The sequence below is a fragment of the Canis aureus genome, chromosome 12, assembly GCF_053574225.1.
Source record: "Canis aureus isolate CA01 chromosome 12, VMU_Caureus_v.1.0, whole genome shotgun sequence".
NCBI lineage: Eukaryota > Metazoa > Chordata > Mammalia > Carnivora > Canidae > Canis > Canis aureus.
Window position 1 is genome coordinate 47875400 of NC_135622.1, and position 19555 is coordinate 47894954.

The following is a 19555-nucleotide window of genomic DNA, read 5'->3' on the forward strand; positions in this document are numbered from 1 at the left end:
GTCACTGGTGCTAAGCTTATCACGAGTCAGTAAATATATTTATGCCAGTTGCCCTTGCCATTGTAATTGCATAACTCAATTAAATATTATGTAAGTCAATGAGCCATGAGTGCAATGAAAAAAAAATGTTTCAGATTGTTTTTCTGTGAAGATGAGGTGCTCAAAATTGTTATAAAATTAGATGTGGTTAGACAATTATAAAGGTAGAGGAAATTCTGTTAAAATTCTAGAATTCCGGGCTCAGATATGCTCTTAAGAAACTTTGCATTCTCAATCTCACTTGAAGATACCAAAAGAATGGAATTGTAGACCATGCATCATAAATGTGGCTTTTGTAAGAAAACTGGAATTCTAATGAAAAGACCTGAACACAAAGAAAAAGCCTTGGCCCTACAACATAAGCACAGCTAATGAAAGTATACTTATATATGTTAAGTGAAAACAAAATGTTTAAGCAAGGAACATATTTTATAATGATTCTCTGCTTTACAAATATTTTTTACAGATTTTTTTTGGATTAATTGACCAGTTACTGACTCTTAATATACTAGATAGGAGAGCTTTGATTGTATACGGGGAGTCAAGAAAGCAGTGTAAAATATGTTTGTAATATAATCTAACTTCCAAAATTATATGTGTAAGGGTATATATCTGTAGAGAAAGTTTGATGAGAATATTAATATTTAATGTTGAGTAATTATGCCAGGTTTTTATTTTCTTTGTTATATTTTTCTGTATTAAAATTTCTTGTAATTCATTCCCATTACTTTTATATTGAGATGACAAACCACTAAATATTTCTTTTAAGGTTTTATTTTTAAGTAATCTCGATACCTGATTTGGAGCTCACAACTCACAACCCCAGGATTAAGAGTTGCAAGCTCTACCAACTGAGCCAACCAGGAACCCCAACCACTAAATGCTTTTTTAATGCACTATGTTTTTTGCTCCTCTCTCTCCATTCTCATATCTCTTCATATCTAAGCCAGAGTGAGACTGGTCTGGGCTTCTTCCAAGATGACACAAAGGGACTTCAGTGCAGAAAGACCCCTTTTAATTTGTCTTCATTAACATGGTCTCTTCTTAGTCCCAGGGACAATTTAGAAGTAGTTTATGTGTGTTCCGGAGATAAAAGTGCTCCCTTTTCTTTGTTTTAGTGAGCCATGAGCACCATGATTTAGCTGAATAGTTGAGGGGCTGTAGAAAATGGAAACATTCTGAGTCTCACCAACATTTATAAACATTTCAAATAGGTAATAGTTTACATACTTTATCTCCTTGCACCCATGTTATGAAAAATTATTTTAGTTGAACCTGTACTGTAAATTACACATGTGGGTGGTTTTATTTTTTTTTGTAATTGTTGAATAAATAGGGGGAGAAATGACTTGTTTACATCAGGAGGACTAAGCAGATATAAGGTAAACACCTATCACTAAAGCTGAAAACTCAGAGGAAAGAAGAAAAAACTCTAGAAGGGTATTAAAAGAGGGTAACACAGAGGCTTTGTTACACTGGGCCCATGACTCTTGCACCATAAAGCACACAGGGAACCAACACACGGAAGGCAGTATGCAAGGAATCCAAAACTCTGCCCAGAGTGTTCCAAGAGTTTGCCAGTCACTGGTACATAACAGATGGATATGTGGTTATTTTCAGAATGTTTTGTCTGATTATGTTTACATCTGAATTTATTATTTCAGTTAGATAAAGTTTAGTTTAATCTTACTTGTTCTGTCATGTGTTGGCATTTTTCTTTTGTAGGGCTCTGGTAACATTTTTTTTTCCTATGATCCAATATCATGTCTTTGAGTCAGATTGTCTTATAATCACTGAATATATAGATCAGAGAAAGCAAGAAGAGCAAGGTCAGGAGTCTAGATTACCTCACAGTAGTTCAATCTGTGCTCCTTGGGTATACTAACGCCATCCATGGGACTCCTCACCACTTTGGTGTGGGCTTCAGTCTGTGCAACAGTAGGTTCTGTATGAGAATAAAAGTGGTACTTAAATGTATTGAGCATATATGAATCCCTAATTTACATATGTTCTCTTAGAATAATCCTCACAATTGAGAAAATTGAGGCTGTGCGAATTTAAAAAATCAATTGTCTTGTAATCACACAGCTAAGAAGGGTGATAGCCAGGGTTTGAACTTAGTACTGTTGTGGAGGTTCTAAGAGACTATTTGCACCTTTGAGGGGGTTGCTGCATCTATCTGGACCTATCCCTTCTTCATACATAGCCAGATTGTTCACAAAGGGTGGGGAGAGGACAAAAAGGTCAATCATATACACCACCCCTCAACTTGCTATCTCACTCTCCATCTACCCCCTTTCTTGGGTTTTTGATGCTACATATTAGCTCTCCTCGTTTATTGCAAACTATGAAATATATTGTCTGGTAGTATTTTTTGGCATTTTTTTTGTTTTTCTGTTTAAAAAAATAACAAGATATAATTTATGTACATATTTGTACAAAATGTACATATTTTGGGTATACAGTTCAATGAGCTTTGATAAATTTCATAACCATTTAAACACTATCCTAACAAACATATAAAACATTTCCATTGCTTCCAAATATTCTTTCATGCCACTTTGTAGCCAATCCCCACACTCCAGTATCAAAACTTCTTTCTGATGTCTAGCACCATGAAATGGTTTTGCCTCGTGTAAACTTCATTTAAACCAGAATTGTAGAGTGTATAATTTTTGGTCTGATTTATTTGACTCAATACAATATCTATGAGACTCAAGCATGGTGTTTCATGTCTCATTTTCATTGCTCAGTAGTTTCCTACTGTACAAATATATATCAATTTGTTTATCCATTTTTCCTATCAATGGACATTTAGTTTTCCTAGTTTAGGGCCATTATGCATAAAGCCACCATGAACATCCACATAGAAGTTTTTTTGTGGACATGTGATTTCATTTCTCTTAGGTAAATACTTAAGGATTAAATTAGGTCATGGGGAATGCATATTGTAAAACTTACAAGAAACTGTGCTGCTTTCCCACATGATTGTACTATTTTATATCCCCACAAGCAACGCATGAAGGTTCCAGCGCCAGATTCCACATCCTTGCCGATACTCAATTTTAGAAATTGTTTTCAATTGTAGATGTTCTAGTTGGGCACAAAGAGGTATCTGATTATGGTTTGAATTAACATTTCCCTGATGTCTTACGAAGTCCAGGCACTGTTCATTTGTGTATTGGCCATTAATATATCTTTTTGTTGTTAAAATGTCTGTTTAAGACTTATCCTAATATAAATTTTAAAAAGTTGTCACTGTTTTCAGAGTTCTTTATATATTTGGGATTCAAGTCCTTTGTCATGTATATGTACTGTGATTATTTTCACCTAGTTTGTAGTTTCTTGACTTTGACCTTTTTCTCTTTAATAGCCACCCTCCAGCCCCATCATTGTGCTGCCCACACACAGTGAGCATTCTCAACTCACACAACTCCTTCCTCCCCTGAGTGCTCCCTGAATAATGCATTGGGTTTGCTAGTAACACTCAAGAGAGAAGTACTTGTTCCAGAGAGCATCTGGTGGCCACAAAGTCATGAGCCCTCCTCTTGCACCTCTTTTTCCTCCCCACCAGGAATCTGACATGGTCTTAAAATTAAATATGGCTTAAATATTTCAGATCCCTCACTTTTTTCTCCCTTTACTTTATGATTTGCTTCCAAATGTCAATGATAAAATGGTTCCTATCTTGAAGATTTTGTGATAATCTTTGATTTTTTAATAACTACTTCTGCCAATCTGATGACTAATACCACTACCGGAACGCATAGTACATTTCAGTTCATTTATGCTGCATACCTATAATAAGCAGAGATGAAGCCATAGAATTCAGGAACAATAACTTCAAATATAGGAAATGATTTGTCTGGTGAGTAATATCAGATTTGGCTATATTTTCCAAGGTGGTATGAATGGTACTATAAGTAAAAATTGCATTTTTAGCAGGAGGTTGAGGATTTTTTTGGATGCCTGAGGAAAATGAAATTGTCAGTTTGAAGTAATATAAACAGTTTGAAGTTGAATGATCTATACGCCTTTCACCAATAGCAAATAGCTTCTGGTAGAGGATATGGTACGATGTAAAATGTAGAATATAGTGTCATTTTTATTGCAATTCAGAAGCAATGGCAACAACATTCTGGTGTGCTGGAGACTGTTTCAATCTGTCCTAGGGTTTTCTGAGTTTCTCTGCTCTATGTCCCCTCCACTTATCCACAGGTAAATTGGATCAGTTCCCACATGGGCATCAAGACTTACAAGACTAGTCTTAGTGATGGGGCAAGAATCCCCAAATGGATCCAGGTCACATGGACCAGGCTTTCGATGTCAATGGAGAAAGGCTAAACTTAGTGTCTTTTGGGGTTCTGTCCTCTTTGGGACTCAGTGAGTACAGAATATATGGAGATTTTGGTAGAGGTTCTGTATGAGCTATCAAGCTGAACTGGAAAAAAATAGGGAATTTCCAAATTTATCATAGGAAACTCTGAATTCAGTGGAAGGATCTGAGCTAAAGATTGGTCCCTAATTCATAAAACATATTTCATGGAATTAAAACCTCTTGAGTCAAGGGGTATCACTGTTCCTTCTATGTGTGAGTAAATGGATCCATAGTATATGGAAAGACAAAGAAAACAGAATCATTTTCTAAAAGATGCAATATTCCATATTGGACTAGTTTTCAGCTTAAGAAATTGTAAAGCCTTGGGATGCTGTGAAAATAAAAATTATTAGTTCTGATTGTTATGCTCCGTATACAAAAGGGCTAGAGGATCATGCAACAAGCAGTGATGGGTCATGGCAACATTAGAAGTGCAAAATTTCATCTTTCACCTGAACCCAGAGTATTAATGCTTGTGTTTACAGTGGACTTGCATCTGCATGAAGGATGGCCTTGTTTCAGCAATCCTGACATCTATGGCTGCAGTTGGGCTGCATCTATTATATAGCCTACATTTCTTTCTTGACTGATGCCTTCAATCCTTTTGTCACTGAGACAGAAGAATGTCACATTAACCTTCTGTTTCACTATGATAACTCTGTTTTGTTCAGAATTCAGCACAGTTACATAAAACCAATACTCTATCCACAGGTTTGGGGGGGGGGGGGTCATTAGTAGCTTTGGCTGCCATAATTATTGAATGATCCATCATCTTGAAAGCCTTATCCTCATGGTTCTCCTTTTATGTAAATCCTCAGCTGCAAGATATGTCTTTCCTGAATTGTAGAAACCAGTCTTATGGCAGTAGCTGCCCTGTCACCCTCTGTAGAGAAGGGACAATCCAAATGTGATATAGCACATTGGAAATGACAGCCAAAAAGTGGTATCATCTGTGCCACAAAAACAAAACAAAACAAAACAAAAATCAGAAAAGCAGGTAAAAGCAGAGATTCCCCCACCCTAGGTACACAAGAAACTTAGTAAACAGTCATGGATCAGGGATAGTAAGTCATCTTGATAGAAACCTGCTAATAACCTGATTACCTCACCCATCTCGCCGAGAGACATCTGTGGAGTCCAGTGGGGGTTGGTTCTCTGGGTTCTTATAGCCAGAAGATCAGCTAAAAAGAATCTATAGTTTCTACAGGATGGCTCTAACAATTATTTAAACCAAACATTCATGGACAAAGGGGTGGGAGGATTAAAATATTTTAACAGTAGGTAAATGTACTGCCTGAGTTTACAAGTAGAATCTCAGACCTTCAGAAGTTTAAAATAAATGTCCTTGAATTTAGAGTTAGTGTGCCTTCTCAAAGAAGAAGTTAATTATGTCTCTAAGAACAAAGATTTATCTCATCAGAAACACTGCAATATTTCTCACAACTTGTAGCTGTTCTGTCAATTATAATGGAAATAAAATGTTATTATAACCTTTTATTTAAAGTAAAGCACATATTTTTAATGATTAAGCTTTCTGGAATTTAAAAAAAAGTATTATTTTTTTTTATTTTCACTATCTCAGAATGTCAAAAGTACTGAATTATAACTAAGGATGCCAATCTGTGAAAACCTGTTTGTTACAACCTGTTTACTCAGATAGACAGGCAGGCCTGGCCGGGCAAGCCTGGGGATGGTGCTGCTGGACAGGCTGAGAAGCAGCTCCATCTGGAAGAGGTGAACTCAGGGAAGGTGGGCAGAGGGAAGCAAGGAAAGAGGCACAGAAGAAAAACTAGCTCTGGAGCTAGTCTGGAACTAACCAGATCACACTGGTATCTCTGTCTCCTCAAGGTACCAGGCCAATCCTGATTTTCCACTTCCTTTCCATTGAACAAAAGTGTGTGCATGTCAGAATCTATGCTGGGTGCTTGAGATATAAGCCATCAGTTAAACATGGTATTTTTGTTCTCCAGTTGCTCAGAGCATTTGAGGATTACAAACTTATTAACTAAATATTATCACTTTTATTTTTCCTGAGGTATTATTTAATTTTTGTTTGTTATCTTTTCTTTGCATAGGTAATAGATGCTTATTGGAGAAAATTTTGTAAAATTCAAAAAAATATTCTTTTTTTTTTTTGATTGTAATGTTTCCTTTTATAGGCAGAATTTATTGATATGTACTCGGTGGTGGTTTTCTCTTTACATCTTACTTAATGAGAGATCTTTAAAAATTTTTCCTTCCGGGTCTAGGCAGAAATAAGCCTCTGTTTTGGATGAGGCTTTCTTGCTCAGAGATGCAATAGGGGCTGACCCAAGTTGTAGACCACAGGCAAATTGTCAATACCTGACCAATAATTTCTGAGTAGACTACAGGATCAAATCATGAACATAGAGGGAATAACATGTATTATGCAAGATGTAGTAAGGAGGATAGAAGTCACTGTAGATACTTCAAGCAGGAAAGATTTAATATGGGAAATTATCTACTTAGAAAACTTTGCAGGAAAGATAGGGAGCCATGAACCAAGGTCAGTTCAAGCATTTGGCTCTGTGGTAGTCAGGACATATAAGACTTATAGGGATTTCCACACATGATCTCAAAGACCTACAGCTCCAGAGGGGGTGAATTATAGGAGACCCAGAATGCTCTGTGAACCCCACTTCTGCCTTTTGCCCTTTCATCTATTTGGAGAATGAGAAGGGTGGCTTCTCTTTCTCTTCGGTTTTTTTGTTTGTTTTTTTTTTTTTTTTTTTTTTTTTTTTAGGTGAGTTTCATTAATGGACTCTAAATTTGAACCTGTGAACCTGGGAAAGGTACTTTCTAGACATTGCTTGTACAGCTTACAGCTGTGTGTGTGTGTGTGTGTGTGTGTGTGTGTGTTTATTTTTTTTTTTCTGGGGCATATGCTGAATACCAATAGACAATCTCTAGAATATAATAAAAATATAAATAATAAAAGTAACAGGTACAAAGCATCATCTTGTTCTAATCCTCATACTAGGGATTTTACATGTATTCTCATGGGAGCTAGGAGAAGGAGTCATTAATATTTTCTTTGTTTTACAGGTCAAATTTACTGAATTTTAAAAATATTAAGGAAATTTATCAACTCCCCCACCCCCATCACCATGTAGCAGAACTGGCATGCAAATTCAGGCCTATTTTATTCCCAGGCATGGACTCTACCTAACATTGTATCTGGCTTCTACTGTTTGATCAGCTAATGACACAGAGATACTTACTTCTGAATAATTAGATACATTCTGTATTCACTCTCTTGCCATAAAGCAGAAGTCAAAAATGACAATTCAGAGAGTTCATCAGTTTCCCAGATCTTCACACCTGCCTCTTTTATCTAGCCATTTTTATTCCCTCAAAACTTTATCTGTGCTTTGGTTAGTAGAAATTCCCCCAGGGTTTTGGCTGAGCATTGAGAAATTTCAAGTTTCTAGTGCTGTTTCCACTTGGTAACGCTTGTGTATGTGTTTTCATAAATGTTACATCAGGGCCACAGCTGAGAGGCATTCACAGATCTTTTCAATAAAATATATGTCCATTAATAGAGATATGCATTCAGGGCTACAGAGAAGGAAGGAATATGCATTGTATCTTTTTATTGTGCTAACAGAGTATTTAAAAAAATATCCCATATCCTGATGTTTTTATTCAAATCACATGGTCACTATAAGCATGGACAGTAGAAAGAAGATGTTTAGCTATAGAGGTGATAAATATTAGCACTGGACCAGATGCTTCCTAAACATCCAGACCTACCTAAACTATCCGGCTTGGTTTTTCTAAATTAGGTGAAACTAGCTTTTCATACTTGAGATTGTAGCTAAAGAACAAAATGGAATAAAATAATCACAAGAATTATGTACAGTTATTAGGGTTTTAAGAACTGTATTTTTTTGTTTATATTATATCATTTGATCATTTTAATCAACCTAAAAGTAGTTAGAACATATAATATATCCTTATTTACAAATGAAGAATCTCTGGTTCAAAAGCATTAAAAGTGACATCATGTGTTCAGTTAATGCCTGCCTAAATTTATCTCCTGTGAAGTTGGCATTGTGTGAAAATGAAGCCTGTTGCAACCCCCACTCTCAAGCGTTTAACTTGGGGATGCATAGCTGATACACAGGATCTGTGAAATGCCAATTAAATACAGAATATGGTGTGGCAAGCTAGATATGTAGAGTGTCCAAATGAGTCGTGTAAATATCTAGTGCTCAATGTGCTTGGAAAAGGGACAGAGGCATGCAGAAAAGTATTGTCAAGAAAGTTCCCTTGGGGCTCTGGGCAGTGGATAGGAAGCAAGTAAATGAGATGTTGGCCAGAAACCCATCATGAGTATATTGCCAAGGCAGGAGACAAGAACTTTCCTTAAACCTCTGCTATACTCTAGAAATCATACTAGTCATGATAACATTAGTTTTCCATTTAAAACCCATCAGAGACCTGTGATTTAGGTAAAATTGTCCCGTTTAAATACACATGCACATACACACACACATACATGGAAATTAAGAACATGAAGTTGGGGATCCCTGGGTGGTGCAGCGGTTTAGCGCCTGCCTTTGGCCCAGGGCACAATCCTGGAGACCTGGGATCTAATCCCACGTCGGGCTCCCGGTGCATGGAGCCTGCTTCTCCCTCTGCCTATGTCTCTGCCTCTCTCTCTCTCTGTATGACTATAATAAATAAATAAATAAATAAATAAATAAATAAATAAATAAATAAATCATGAAGTTGAAGTTACTATTTCAAAATCACAAATTTTTATGTAGTGAGGACAATATTTGAATACAGTCTGTCTGACTTTTAAGTCCAAATTTGGGGTTTCCTCTTACACCAAACTAGAAAGCAATGACTACGTTTTATCATTTTAGTTACCCACTCATCTCTTTTTTTTTTAAAGATTTATTTATTTATTTGAGAAAGAGCATGAGAGAGTGGTAGAGAGAGGGAGTGGAAGAGAATCTCAGGCAGACTCCTCACTGAGTGTAGAGCCTGATGTGGGGCTCGATCCCTCAGCCCTGAGATCATGACCTGAGCTGAAAACAAGAGTTGGCGGCTTAACCTACTGAGCCACCAGGTGCCCCAGTTACCCACTCATTTCTTCAGCATATGTTTAGGAAGCAACTATTATGTTCAAAAGAAGAATCTTGCCTTTTAGAATCTTAGGTGAATGAGAAGACCCAGAAAATGATAGCTGGATAGTGATGTAGTGCTTTTTATGTCACTGACCAGGTAAGTTGCCAGTATAATAATATTCCATTTGGGAATCTTCTATTTTAGTACAGTCTTCATAGGGTTTAATCAGGGGATTTCCACAAAGATTATGACTCTTTTTTTTTTTTTTTTTTTTTTTTTTTTTTTACTTAGAGGCATATTAGACGACATACCAAAATCACTAGAACCTCTTGCTCCCCTGTGTGATCAAAGATATTTTTGAATACTTTATAATGGGAATGTGCTTTTCCCTTTCAGGTCTAGAGTCCCAAATCACAGGGCAGTGGTGGTTGAAATGATTTGGACATGAATTTAAGGTATAAAGTACCATCTGTTTTAAGCAGTTAGGATAAAGATAATGTGAGAGACAGTTTCCAAGATAGATGGTTATTGGAAAACAACATTTGGTTGAGGAATTACTAAAACAGCACACCCGGGTCATTTTCAATCCACCCAGCATTCTATGACAGAAGGAGAACAAAATGGTGTGACAACAAAAATGGTGCCATTTTCCCGCCCGGTGGTATAGCTCAGGAAGTGAGGTCTGTTGTGTTATATCAAGAGGAGACATCACAAGGCAATCCACAAGCATACTCTGTGAGTCTTCGGTAAATAAGACTAAGAGCCAGTGAGAATGCAGCTTTCTGCCTTCTGTAGTCCTGAACCTCTGACCTCCAACAGCATGAAATCAGCTTTCAAGGTGTTGCAACTGGACTTCAGGGATGGAGTTTCTGCATTTTACAAGACAGTGTCCACAAACATCTTCAGTAGAAGATCAAATAACTGAGGATAGCCAGTGTCCTAAGTAATACTTATCTGAGCCGTGTTAGTCAACCTTTGCTCTGTATTTGTGTATTCTCATTTCAGCCATTTTACTCTTGCCTTTTTTTTTTTTTTTAATTACAGCGATGTAAGAAGATTTTATTCTTTTGTTAGTCTGTTCCTCTTCTATTCATCCCCTCTGGTATTAAATTATGTGTGTGATTCTCTCTCTGAATTCCCTAGCATTGGTTGACCTCTGTTTAAAATACAGAGACCCAAAGTAAAATGGTCCTGCAGATCTGACACATCAGGCATGTAGAGGCCTTTTTCTCTTTCGCCTAGGTTAGATGAGAGCTTTTTGTCCACAGCCCAAGTGATTCCTGCATGTCTGCTCCCATCTCCTCTTGGCAATGTCTTTATGATGAAGCGTCCACTTTCACCAAACCCTCGTGGTCCCTGCTGCTCTGCTTCCCATTAACCGTGTGTGTTTCTGCTTGTTTGTCTCCAGATGTATTCGTTAGCATTTTTCCAGTTGAATCTCATCCTGCTATTTCTTGCTCATATTGCTAACCTCTCCAGGGGCCCATATGCTTCCACAGCTCCTGTGCCAAAATCACAGAGCATCTTAATACAAACCTTCCTTCAACGTCTTCACACCAGCCAAAACCACAGGCTCAATGGACTGCTAGTCTGATTTGCAACCAGCTCTGCTGCAGCGTAATAGAACGGGCGTCAGGTTTGGAGCTGAAACATAACCATGCTATTTCCTAGTTCTGTGACCTTAGGCAAGGTGGTTCCACCAATGAACCTCAGTTTCACTCATGCCCATTCTAAAAATGGTAACCCTCTTGCATAATCAGAATATGAGATGATGGTTGGCAAGTACTTCCTATATTCCTTGGCACACTAGGGGCACCTCTCTGTCTCCAGGGACAGCAGAGAAGAGCTGAGATTTTTGGTGAGCACCCAAGAAAAAGGAGGTTGTGGCACAATAGTCAGACAAGGCTAGGGCATTAGTGACATGACTGCCTTGAAAAAATAAACTGTGAGGGCAAATTGGTATAAAATAATTTAATTGATAGGCACAAGAAACTGACATTTGGGCCAAGGTCCTCCTCCTAATTCATTGGGTTTTTGCTTCTTGTGGATAGACTTCTAGTTCCCTGAAGACACTGTGCTTGTCCACACCTTCATACCTAAATAGCATTATCTTTCTATAGAATGCCTGTACTTTCCCACATTTTTCTCATCTAATTTCTATTCAGCCTTCAAGAGTCAGGCCAAGCATCTCTTCCTGCAGGAAGATGCCTTAACCTCCCTAGGCTGAATTAAACACTTACACTTCTGCACTTCTATATTAACCTCTGCAAATCTCTCAAAGCACAAATCACATTACTGTCTGTTCACTTCTACAAGGCAAGGGCTACATTCTACTTTTCTCTGTATTCCCCGAGCCAGAATTTTGTTTGATATATTAAACAAATGCTAATGAAGGCATGTGTGAATAAATGAGTGAATGAATGAATGAACAAACGAACACAGTAATTTAAAAAAAATCCATCATTTTCATTCAACTTTGGCTAATAGCAATCCAGAATAATGATTTTCAGACTTGGTCTTAGGATCAGAGAAAGAGTAAACTCCATTGAAATGTCCTGCACAATGGCTGTCCACCCCACTACCATCAGAAACAGCACTTGCTATGCCCTCTTTCTACTGCTAGGAACAGAAGAAATCAGACTATTCTTCCTTAGAAGTGATTTTTGACTGTTTAATAAGAACAGGTCAGAAATTGAGGAAGCTAAACAGCAAGACTAGCTCTGCTTTCCCTAGTCATGTACAAAAGGGAATTCAGTCAATTAGTACAGGGGGAGTTCAGAATGGGCTCACAGCTCCAGGAACGTATAGACTGTGTCTTTCCATGTTTAGATACACAATGTTAAGCTTATTTATCCTTGGAAGTCTTTCTAATATCTAACCCTTTCTTTGGAATGCTTTTTCCCAGATCATCTCAGGGTTAAGAGTGGGCTTCTTTGACCATCTTTTATAATGTGGCTCCCCATCTCTCCACTCTGTATAAGAGTATCAGTGTTCATTTTCTTCCGATCATTTATAACTTTATAAACTTACCTTGTTTACTTACCTACATCTTTTAACATTACTCTATGAACCTTATCCCAGGATTCTAGGTCCCATGAGGACAGGGAATTTTTTTTTTTTTTTTTTTTTTTTACTTAGTAGATAGTTAATAAATATTTGAAGATTTACTGATTCATTTCTCATGCTGCAACATTCTTCCTCTTCTTTTGCTTATTCATTTAATAATTAAGCACTGACTGTGTGCCATGCATTGATGTAGTAGTGGGGCGTGATGTGGTTAATTTGAGGGAAATTAACTTAGAGGGCTTATAACGGAGAAGGGTCATCTTTAAAAATCAACTATCTCTGAAATTGTAAGGTAGGACAATAACATAAAGTAATGTATGAGAAGTATGCATTTTTCAGAAGTCCTTAGATTTCAACAGATGGGGATACAATAAGGTAAGAGCAAAGCTAACTATGTAGCGACATTTCTACCCAACATAATCCATGGTTTACAGATGAGAGGTTCCCTGCACAACCCATGTACCTATTTGTCTAGACTACCCCCTAACCCCTGGCATATATTTAATCTGAACTAGATGATAAACTCATGGGAAAGATCAGAATCTCAAGTTATGGATTCTTAACACCCTTAAACTTGTAGGTATTGGATTCTTGGGCAATGAGAAGCTAATAGCCATTTACTACAATTGACAGTTTTTGCTCTTTTAAATTACATGAATTTAGAATGTAACCATGGATAAAATAGGAAATCAAACACTAATTATCCATCTCATATGTGCTTTCCAAAAAGGCTTTTTTTTCCCTCTGGAGGCTAGGAAAAATACAAAGGAAATTTTGAAGTCAGTATCTTGAGGAAGACATAGCATTCTGTCTTGGAATGGAATCTTAAGGCAGGAGGCCATAAATATGAATGAAGAATATAAGAATCAGAATGAATATACTCAAAGTTGGGTGATGTTCCATTGTCAGAAGCTACTTGAACATCTGAGAGGTGGAACATAGAGAGTGACAATCAGGCAATGATATGCAGAGTTCTGGGCAAATAAGGAAAGGGGAATGGGTCCTTCACTTCTGGGTGGTCTCAATGATCAGAGAAGTGGATCTATAGATCCTGAGGTGAAAGGTAAACCATCAGTGACAAGCATCATGAGTTACATAAACAATTTAGAGCCTACCTTTTTATGAATTTCATTTTATTTTTCTATATATTCATAATTATAGACATACACTACTCACACACACACACTCTCTCCCTCTCTGCTTAAAATAAAGTAACCACACCTAAATGAGATTCTTTTTAAAATACAGATAAAGCCAAAATTATTTACAACATTTATAGGGTTCTGATACAGGTACCAGTTAGAAGGCCAGCCAATGTGGTGAGGGAATTTTATTTATTTATTTACTTACTTACTTACTTATTTGGTGAGGGGATTTTAATGTCAACTTATTTTATCTTTCAATGTCTCAACTTCTCCCTTTCTCATCATGATGCAACCATTATGAGATCAGTACAGGGAGGGACATATCCAGAAGCAGAAAAATGCTCCACTCAGAAAGTCTACTCTTAAAGCTGCCAAGACAGGATACTATCCCTAGATTTGAGCTGCTATATGCCTACTTGAGGTAGCAGGAAGACTCATCCCCATATGGGGTGGAGGGTGATGGACAATGGTAAGGGTTTCCTCAGCCAGTTCTTCCATTGTTCCTAACTGCTGGCTACCTCCTCCTTACTATACTTGGTCATCCATTCCCTGCCACTCTTGTCAGGCTTGGCCCTAGTGTTTAATTCTTAACCCAGAACCTTAACAGGATAGAAGAAATAATCTTTTGTAGAAAATAAGGAGAGAGACCAGTGACTGCACTTTACAAAGCACTTCATTCACTCAGCTGATACTCACCAAGTACCCATTTCATGTTAGGTATTGTGACAGTCTCAATGATAAGGGCTGCTTAGGCTCTGACCTTCAGGACTCAGTCTAGGGAAAGATATAGAAAAATTATTGGCCAACCAAAATGAAATATGATTATACTGATATTAAATCTGTCTCTGAATTAGATTCATGCAAGATATTTCATATAAATCCAGATTTCTTGCCCCCTACCCGTTTTTTAAAACTAGATCTCTCAGGATGGAACCTAGAATTCTGCATTTAAAAACATGAAACCTTTTTCAGGTGATTCTGATGGCCTAGTTCACGGACTTCCTTTGGGAAACACCACTGTAATAAATGTATGCAGCATGGACAGTAGGTAAACAAAAAGGTGGTGTTTTCTCAGTCTCCTGTTTCCTCAAAGGTTCTCCTTCAACCATCTTTGACTTTATAGGTTTCACACTTTCTATGCTTAGGGAAACTGTTTTACTTTTATTTGCTATCACTAACAGAATGCCTCCAAAGGGTGGCTCCTTTTGTCTGTGTAATATTAGAAAAAAATTACACTATGTACTACACATCTGTAGAAAAGTCTTCGACTTTTATGTACTATGGATTTCAGCTCATGTTTTGAGCTTAATAGCAATGTGCTTTAACACCTGGTCTGTGATATATTTTGGAATGCATTCAGGAGCCTGCTACTTCCTATGCATAATTTAAAAATATAGGCACCATGTGTCGTTTAATGGAGGAGAAACCACCAACTGCAAACTGACCTTGCTTGCTCTTCCATTCAAGTGCTCTGCTAAGTTAATTGTCAGTAAGAACAAAATAACATTTTATGAGAAACCATTCCCTGTGATCAACCCCAAGTCCCCATCTCATCCCCTGCTAATTGACTTGACCAAGACCTTTTTGATGAATACATTGTGTAAAACTGGCAAGGAATTTTCTGTCTGAAGCTCTGTTGACTCTCAAATCTAACGTTTCAGCAGAAAGAAAATTGATTTTGTTACTCTTTTTTTATGCCAAGAAGTATTTAATATAGATAGAACCAAAACTGCTCTGAATACCCTGGTTTGTACTTCTTTGCACTTTATTTGGAGAGAGTCCATGATCTAGGTGGGGCCCTATTTTTCCATCTCTAAAGTAAGGAGGGCTGTATTCATATACTTAGAAGAAATTTTGAAAAATAGGAAAAGGAAAATGACTACAAATCTGATTCTGACAGCATTATCACCATCACTACCACTATAATTTGCCCCAGCTAATAGTTTAGAAATTGTATATCTGGCCGTATGGGAATCAATACATTTCTTTTAAGATGTTATGTTATGATAAGTCTCTGAAGGGGTAAAGTTTATGTCCTACTTCTTTCTTGTTTTTCCCCTGCATAACCTAGAGCCTATATCTACTTAGCAAGTATGTAGCATCCACTTAATAAGTCTTACTGATATTGTTTGCTTGGTTATGGTCTTATGGTTCAAAATCTTAACTTTGAAAGGTGCCATTCCATAGTTCACAAAGTCTACCCTCATGCAATACCTCGCCACCCCAGGAGCCCTCCTATGGAAGGAGATGTGCCATGATAGTAATAATATTACCATAGTGATACTATAAATATACTATCCTATAAATACTAATACTATTTATTGACTGCACCAGGCATTGTACCTAAGAAGCAGATGCTAATTGCCCCTAATTTTACATATGATGAAATTGCAGCATTATAGTAACCATGACTTGCCCAAGATAAGGTTGCAAAGTCAGGAAATCTAATGCCAGAACTGCCATCCTAATCACTACCCTCTCTGAAGTGCAGGTATCATGTTGCCCATTCACCTCTCCAATACTTTGCAAGCTCTAATTAAACAGTATAGTTCTGAGTTCATTAGTTTTATGTATTGAGTCTTTACAGGCTATTTCAAATAAAACTATTGGTGAATAAACCACTCTTGTACATAACAGAGAAAAATATCCTGTAATGTGTTCATAAAATGTCTTTTCTAGAGCTTTTCTTATGCTTCAAGTAACATCATAAAAACTAGTATTTTAATTCAAAAATGATATAATTTAGAGGAAAATGCAAAGAAATGCCAATACCTGGACATAAATGAGTTTCATTCATCATTTATTGTAAGCTAAGCTTTGTGTAAGGTACTAGGTTTAGACTGAGCTACCTGTGCTTAACATTCTTTGTGGCTGAATGTATTGATGTTCTAAGTTAACTAAGCTACAATGATGAGGCTGTCATTTTTATTGAATGTAAGACACTGTATATAGCAAGATGTATCATTATTTTATGTACCATTAAGAAGAAAAAATACAATTGTTAACTGTATGATGACATGCAACAAATGCGAGATGAATTTCATTTCAGACATCTTAAAAGGTGAAAATATGCATTTAGGAATTAATTAAATGTAATTACCTTCAATTCTCTTGTGAGGTTGCTAGTCTTAAACTTTTATCTTAGAAGAGTAATAATTCAACCTCTGTAGATACAGTTGTGGTTAAGAAAATGAACTCTGGATTTGAACTTCATAGGTTAGAATCCTGACTCCACCTCACATAGCTTATTTTTGTGATTTATTTTCATTGTTTATAAGTAGTAATGAATAATATTATCTACCTCATGGCATGGTGAAAATGACACAGGTAATTTACATAAAATTATTTGACACATAATGAGATTGCTCGGTGCAAAATAGATATTAAGTATTTGTAGTTTACAATTACATATGAAAATAGTAAAGATTATGAACATTTTCTTCAAAGGTAAAAAAAATGACCAAAGACTTTGAAGTTCCTTCTATCAAAAGGAACTCTTCATTTCTCTACTCTTTGAATATGAGCTTGGCCATATGAATTTCCTTAGCCAATGGGAAACCAGCAAATATAATACAAGCAGAAAGGCACCTGTGTGGTGTTGTCACTTAAGCATCCAACTCTTGATTTCCAATTGGGTCATGAACTCAGGGTCATGGGATCAAGCCCAGCTTCTGGCTCTGTGCTCAGCATGGAGTCTACTTGAGATTCCCTCTCCCTTTCTTTCTCCCCCTCCCCCTGATCATGCTCATTCTCTCTCCTTTCTCTCTCTCTCTAAAAATAAATCAATAAAATCTTTTAAAAATAATACAAGAGGAAACTTGAAAAGTGTTATTTTCCACTATCATGTGAATTAATTATTGGATGATGAGAGACATGTAGGCATCATTCCAGCTGACAGCCAACCATCAGGCACATAAGGGAAGTACTACCCCCATATTCACAGCTTGCCAAATACCAGAAATGTGTGTGAGGCCATCTAAGACCAAGGAGCCCTCATCTGAACTGTTGTCTGACTGTAACTGGGTAAATCAGCTCAGAAAAGCATAGCAGGAGGACTGCCCAACCGAACTGAGCCCATGTTGTTGATCCACATAATTGCCACCTCTTAACAATTGCTATTCTAAGCCACTAAGTGTTAAAATAGTTGTTATGCATCACCTAACTGATACAACTGCAAAAGAAAATATTTCCCTGTGACAGTTTTTTACGGTTTCTTTTTTTACAATGTGAAAAAAAGTCCTATTGGCCTTACTGGTCTAATTTTTATTTTTAAATGAAGGTCAACATGTGTAAAATCCTACTTTTAGTCTACTAAATACTTTAGCAAGATCTGAGAAGCCTTCAAGCTTTTTCATTATTTTTTGTGGTGGAAACAAATTTCAATTCCTTTGGAGTTATAATTTTTTAATTTTGAAACATTCAATAGTAAAGAGATATTTCAAATAGAGGTATACAGTAGTTTCTCCACATTTCTGATTTGGAGTGTTATGAAAAATAGTAATAAAAACATGGGGCATGTAGGGAAGCATCATGTTGACAGTTCACTATTTAAAATGTCTATGAAAGCCTGTTTATTTTTTTTAAAGCAATAACATACTATTTAAGCCTGGCCACAATTAAAAATAAATCCATGGGAGAACCTTGGGCATGCAGGAATAATGCAAAATCCCTGATGGTGTCAAAGAACAGCAAAATGAATGTGCTATAAACACAGACCCCAGAAGAAGTGTATTTAAAATGCTAACATCTCAGAAGACACTACCCTTCTAGCACCAACTTAAACATCTCAATCTTTCATACCATTGAGAAGTCAAATCAGTCTTTTTCTGAAAGTCCTCAAAGTCCATGGAGAGCTGAAGAATTGTGTGCTGCCTTTTTAGGCAGGCCAGCCTTAGTTAAGTTACAAAGTTATATTCATTAAAAACATTTTTTAAAGAGTATTAAAACCCCCTGGCCTCACAATGAACAGGACTGAACAATGACAAAGTAGCAATATTGTCTGATTTGCTGTATACTTGCTATTGAAAAAAATTCTATGAGATTCATTTTAAAAAATGTATGTCAGCATTTGAAACATTTCATTAATATAGAAAACTATTCCCTGAAATTGGAGACAGCTTCAGAAGTGTCTGCCTTGGTGTTGGTTTTATTTCCTACAGAGTTTACTGCAATGTTCATTTTATTTAAAAAGATAAAAGATATTTATGTGGAATTATTCTTATAATTGTGGAATTATTATAAAATTATTATTATTAGACATACTAGTAGCACTAGTAGCATGTGAAATTATCATATAAACATGAGTTGCTTTCTCCAGTACAGAGTTTCTTCATGGAGGGGTCAAATCTATGCCTAATATACTTTGGACTCCCCTCACCTTCCCCAGCCCATGTCTTTTGGTACCATCCTTGTCCTGTTGCAGGTGCAGAGTAAAGCTGTTTCTGATAGACAAGTTTTTAAATATGTTTGCATATGTGCTTTTACAGAATATTTTCCTTGCTTCTTTTCCATCTTCATGGCCAGTATAGCGCTGAACATAAAGAAGGTGCTTAATGTAATACACTAGCTTTGAGGATAATACATTCTCTGAGGATGATAATGCCAGCTAAGAAATTATTTTATTTTTATTCTCAACATTCTAGATTTTAATGCATGTACTGAATCAAAAAGAATACTTCCTTCTGGCACGAATGACTTAATTGGAAATTATTAATACTCCTTTAATAAAAAAAAAAAACTAATTTGAAGAACTCTGGAAAAACTAGGAGACACAAATTAGGAATTCTCTCACAATTCTCTTTGCCTTCTCACGTTGTCAAATGAAAAT